Raw genomic sequence first — 6,750 nt, forward strand, 5'->3', positions numbered from 1 at the left:
GAAGAGCAAACACAACAGACACCATATCTTTCCCCTGCAACCAAGCTCCCTGCTTTCCTTCTCCCATCTCTTCCCCTGTACCCTCCACTTCTCCTGGGAAAATCTCACATCTTTACAGACAGAAATCCAGGCAGAAATTAATATTGCTTAGAGCAGCATGAACCTACTACCGAAGGCTTCAGAGAAAGAAAGAGAACAACAAAGACATGGGGCAGCAGGACCTCTGAGCTGAATGAGCTGCTATAAAGAGTCCAGGACTGCAGAGAGAGGGACAGAAGGGTGAAAACTGAGTCCAGTTCACCTCCCCTGACACACCACAGGCTTTGTCAATTTAACACCCTCGTTTATGTTTGTGCAAGCCATACTTGTGGTCACGTGGAGCTGCAACAGGCTAAATTTTCCCAGGCAGTGGTAACTGTCAGGTAAAAGTAAGGGAAAATAGAAGTATGCTTCATACACAATATGAAATGGTGATGGTGCATGTACAGAGAATGAGTAAGTCTGAACAGAAATTATGATATGTGCCCAAAGGACTTTGCTTCTTTTATTATAAACAAATGACTGGAAATCACTTACAAAATGCTTAATACATACTGGACAAAGCAAATGATGATTCTGTTGAGTATTCTTGAATGTTTCTGAAGTAATTTATTTTGGCCAAGCTCCAATTGCATGGACTTTAAAAAAAGTAAGATCTGTTCACTAAAGGTATCATTTGAACACCTATCATCAAAAGCGTGCTTCAAGTAGTACCATATATCCAAGTACAACCCCTGGCAAGGCCAAGGGAAAGTGATACTATTTCCAGAAAGGAAATGTTTAAGATTTAAAAAATTCTTGTTTCTGTTTATTGAACTCCTTCATACACCTCAAACCCAGCTCTCTCTCTGCTCCTATGAGTTCTGTATGCACATCTGTCAAATAGAAACATAAACATGTTATCTGTGTAATCAAACAGAACTAGAGCACATAGATGGGAATTTGTAATATCAGCTATTTACACTGAATGGTGTGTTATTTCATAAAGAAATTCAAATTATTTGATAAGTACAAAGAAAGTGTTCTGCTTGTGCAATGTCCACGAGCAGTAGAAGTTCCAGCTACAAAAATTATTTGGCAGCAAAATATTCCTTCTGCTCTTATAAACATATTAAATCCAGTACTGCTAAATGGTTAAAACAAGTGCTGTTTGGACATAACTTAGTCATGTTCAGTCTGCAGTGGAACAAACTGCTCAGCTCAGTGCTTTGTAATAGAGGGATTTGTAATAGTAATGATAAATGCCTACTGACATATTAATATCTGTGCAGCATGTAAAAACTCCAGTCATGGACTAGAAGCCCTTTATGCTATACACTTTACAACTAAATAATATAAAGGTAATGCCTGCCCCAAACAGTATATAATCTGCATCAAATGGAACAGGGAGAGATACATTAAGGAGCACAATGGAAAAATGGCATAGTCTAGTGACTGAGCAGGCAGTAATTTCTATGTGCCAGCTGTCTGTTAAGCAAGATTTTTGTGCTCATCATGGGCTGAAGGAGGACAGCTCTTTTTCTTTAAGGGAGTTTTTAGAAAATGCTTTTTGTGTCAGAAATAATATGAGAGAAAACACAAGATATTTAGTACAAATGTAACAAAGTCTGAGCATCGTTAGCAGAGTGGAAGCATCCGGGTAGTGCAGGAGCGCTCAGGGACACGCCTTCAGTCAGGCCCTGTGTTTATCTGTAGCAGTGTGCCTTACTTTGGTATTTATGTACACAGCCACAGCACTTTCCAGCAGGTGCAGGAAATGCAATTAGTTGCTATGGATATTGAACCTCTCTTTAGAATCTAACTTTGAAGTTGTTTTGGGTTATCTGAAAAACAAAGATGTAGCATGATGCTTTGACTTAACTATGGTTGCAAATTATTTCTTTTATCCCTCATTTTCCCTTTATTACTTTGCTTTATCTTTTTTATTTATTCTTATGAAGAGACAGTCTGTGGAGATATTGTGGTTTGAAAATATAGGCAATAGAGACAACCTACTGAAGGTTCCTTTCATGTAGATGCAAGCTTGAGCAGTGCTAAATTATAGGTCATTTCTGCAAAAAGCGGAAGTTGGAGTACCTGATTATTTTTGTCAGAGAGAAAGCACATGGGAAACAAAACATATAGTCATTAGCTATAGGTGAAACTAGAGATACTATAGGTGAAACTAGAGATACTATAGGTGAAACTAGAGATATGTTCAAGCTATATTTGAATTCTGAGTGAGACTGGGAAAAATCCAGAATTCAGAAGATGCTCAACTCATTATAAAAATAATGGCTATTTACAGATATCTAGATGTGAGTTTTGAATTTCCAGAACTCCTAAAGTTTACAAGAGCTTGGTTCTCAGATATTTGGATTGTCTCTTCTCTCTGAAAATACATGGGATCTACTAAAATATACTTACCTGACAGTCTAAAGAAAATATGGTTCCTAGAATAACAGAACTTTGCTAGGTTATTTACTAGGTTAACAGAAGAGAAGATGCAGTTCTCTATGAGATAATTTTGCATCTGAAAACAGCAATGAACTACTAGGCCTACGTTTACATGGCTGCAACCCCAACAAAATGTTATTTCGCTATAGTTGGATGACTGACCTAGGGTTGTTTAGTATTACAAAATATTCCAGAAACACATGAACTCTTTTGCATTTAGAAAGAGGGAAAGAAATTCCACTGGTCACTAAGGGCCTGATCTTTGGTCCACTAGAAAAAGGGGGATACCTACTCAGAAATATTTGTACTTGAGGCTTCATCTACTGTAGATCTGTACATCACACTTCAAGGGGTGATAATACAGAGAAACCTTGCAAGTCAGAGCCTCAGTTTGATGTAACTGTTAGCAAAAGCGATAAAGAAAAGCAAATAGTATTACTGCAGATTATTTTGCTGTCAGATTCTGAGTGGACAATCAGTGGTATTAAGTAGATAGGAAAGTGAATAGGAAAAATTTGGAGATATAAACAAAGATGTAGGGAAAATGTGGGCTAATTACTGAAACCTAAATTTTCAAAATCAGTATTTAATTTTGCACATTTATCAGCTGAAGATATACAAAGTTGAATAACTATGTCCTGTTAATATTTTGGTAGTATTGGCAGTTCATATTTTTTATCGGAAACTATTTCTTAGGGTGATTGTTCAGAACATACTATTTCAAACATTCTTCATTTCCCAAAAAAGGATTTTTAATGAGACTACCAGGAATATATATTGGGGAAAACATCATTAAACAGAAGCCAATTAGCGCCTTCATCAGTTCTTCACCTTCCTTACTGTAGGCGATCTAGATAGTTAATTATACTTGCAGTTACAATTAGTTATAATTTGCCAGCTTTCAGTGGACACATCCAAGCTGGATTCCTCGGACTGAAAAAGACACAGAAAAAAGTATGAAGATATTCAGTCATGTTAAAATCCCAAACCTTTTTCTCTTCTGCCAAGTCAGGGACTTAAATAATGAACTAGCATAGACTGACAGAGAAGATTTTCATCTTCAGTAAAGTCAGTGTGCTGCTCTATGTTGTTCCATTTAAATCCAGAGTATGCCCTCAAAATGGACAAAAGGGGATTTATACTTTAAATTTGCGTACAATTCTTGTGTGAAGCCACTGTGGTGCCTGGATTTTATCCCACTAAATGTAGTCTTTTCTGAAAATGCAAAGCCCAGTTTCTTTATGTAACAATTTCCTTTGATAAAAAGCAAACAAATGTAGCCTCTAAACCTGCTAGTGCCTATCCACAAAGCTATTCTTAACTGTAACTTCAAGCAGATAGTGGGACCCCCTAGAAGCTAAAAGTCAAGCAAGTGAGTGCAAATATTTGCAGGCATATAACCATAAAGCTCAGTAAAGGAGCTGAATGTTGAAGGGAGGAGGTTATGAAAATGGCTCTTGCATAATTTGTTTTAACTGAATGAAGCAAACAAACCTTTGAAAAGTGAAGATGAGGAGATGAGATAATGAATAACTATAAAGCCTCATTAGAACTTAGACGTGGTCCCCTCAAATATAATTATGGTTAATATGATTTCATCAAATGTCATTGAAGAGTGGGAAACTCATAATGATGGAACACTTTTTGCTCCTTCTGCCCTTCAGTGAGAAGGTCTCATCAGGCTTTATAAATATTGACAATGACTGACTCTTCCTGCAGGGAAAATGTGGTGGCTGGAAAATGTGGGTACTTGATCTAATACACAGACTCATTCAGCGTCATATGGCAAGTGTGAGAAGGAGCCTTTTTGTCCCCACATCATACTGCTTAGCCATGGCGCCTGCATCCCACACATCTGCAGGAAGCAGCTGCTGTCTCTCCTTCACACCAGGATCCCACACATCAGGAATACATGTTTTGCAGATTGCTATACCTGCCACATGGGATCCTGGAGCAGAAGAGGAACAGCAGTGCTGTGCAATACCTCTACTGGTAGGCACATTTGTCAGCAGGACCTAAAATGGCCCAGAGGGAAGAAGGTATGTAATTCCTGGCAAACATATCATATAACTGAATGTTCTCACGTGCACATCTCATGCATCAGGATGCTAAATATTTGTCAAATCTGAATTTATAACTGCAGAACCTCCCCTCCCCAAAATATTTAAACTTTCCAGTGATTAGCTAAACTGTACTGGATCAAAACCTCAGTTGTGGTGAGCTGGCATGGAAGGCATAGGAAGTATAGTGATTTATACCCATTGAAGATCTGGCCCCAAATATTTCATATGTGATTGACTTTGTTCACACAGAAAAACTGAAGGTGAAATTATATAAGACTTTTTGCTCAGGTAGAAGTTATATAAAGCCAGGATTATATGACAAGGAAAATATTTCCTCTCGCAGAATCCTGATTTTACATAACTTCTCTCTTTTCTTTTCAGAAAAGTGGAAATGAGATATAACAAAAGTTTAATACCTTTGATGCTGTGCACAGAAGAATCCCTTTACTCCTCTTATAGAAACACTGTTCTACTCACAGGTTAGACATTCTATAAAGAAGATGGTTGAGCTGCAGGGTTTCTAAATGCAGTGCTCAGCAAATCACATTTTTCCATTTCACAGCTTCTATGGTCTTATCCACCATGTTGCATTCTGCTATATTAAAGAAAAAAATCTCTGGTTGCCAAACTAAGCCGTTTTAAGGCTGTCAGGGAAAACTCTTGGCTCAGCTTAGTTTTTACAGTTTGTAGGTCTTCAGTTCAAACAACAGTTCATGGGTCTTCAGTTCAGACAAATGCATCTTTGACTACTGGTGATGGAGCAGCATTTGTGGCCTTTGAAGTAGGCTCCTGTTTGGATGAAAAGCTAGCAATGTTAGTCAGGTATATCTTCTGGCACTTGCTGAAAAATGTCCGCAAGATCTACTGTAAAAACGGCTGTCCCTTCCCTTTACTCAAGAAGGAAGTCTCCAGACTTCCTCCTCCACTCACATCGGTTTGCAACACACACATCTGAGACACTGTTTTCAATCATGAAAAGTGTTCAGTCCATGTGGCTAAAAGTGCTGACCCTCCATATGTCTCAGCAGTAGGTTCGTTATTTATAGCTATCTTTTCAACATAAAAGGACTAAACTGCTCCTTTCCTTGACTTTAGCAGAATGCTTGGTACCACTCATTGGCTCCAACAAGGACTGAGACTGCATTTTGAAAGAAGACTGCTCGTCTGAGAGATGCCACAAATGCCTTTCTCCAGAAGAGAAAGTTGTGAGGGGCCCTATTCAGCTCTTTTCCCACCTGCGATAAGGCTTGTAGCATTTTGCTTGTCAATACTACCTGCTTCACATCTACAAGTCACCCTTTCCTACATGACAGACACAACTGCCATTATATTAGTTAATTACTGCTTTGTTAATCATCTGACACTATATCAAGTTCATTCCTCTATTACATTAATATCAAAATTTTAATCCATTAACAGGAAGAAATCTGTATAAGAAAGTACACAGCATCTTACTGAACTTCCTTTCTGCCTTACCACTAGATCACAGAGCACTGAAGTGCTCCTCACAGTGACTGCTCTGGGGAGGTGGAGTTAGGCAGGAAATTCATGGAATTCCTCTAGTCTGTGGTCCACTGAGAACTGGTCTCAGTTAGGACTCCTGAAGCCCTGAGAAGCTATCACTTACAGAAGACTTCCTCCCTGAGAAAGATTTGATACATAAAAATGGAAACTTCCTATCTTCCATGTGTATCTAGCTCACCATCAGCTAGAACTTTCTATGCTGCTTGGAGCCTTCTGGCTCTTAAATTTGCTCTCTTTTACCAAACACTCTTAACCTACTTTGTTCTCAGACAGGATCTGAGAATCCACGAGTACTTTAGTTCTTTGTGTCCCCATGGAGAATAGCAACAAAGATAACTAGGAAAGCTTGGTCAAAAGTGCTGCAACATAAATGTGCAGTTGCAATACATATATTATATGAGGTTATGTAACTCATTGTTAAATAAGGTTGAAACTAAAACTAAAGAACATGCTTTATATGTACGTATAGATGTACACAGATATACATTAATATATATTTGTATATAAATTTGACTTTACATATTTTATACACATTATATACTGATGGACTGAGTGTTGATAAACTATTCCAGTAATGAAGCAGGGGATCTTGCAGTTCCAAGCACAGGAAAGGAAACAGTACGGCAGAATCAAAATGCAACTTTCTGAATTGAGACAAGCTGCTAGTCCTTGAAGGTTCAGAGCTTCC

The sequence above is a fragment of the Apteryx mantelli genome, chromosome 7 (genome assembly GCF_036417845.1).
Source record: "Apteryx mantelli isolate bAptMan1 chromosome 7, bAptMan1.hap1, whole genome shotgun sequence".
NCBI classification, from domain to species: Eukaryota; Metazoa; Chordata; class Aves; order Apterygiformes; family Apterygidae; genus Apteryx; species Apteryx mantelli.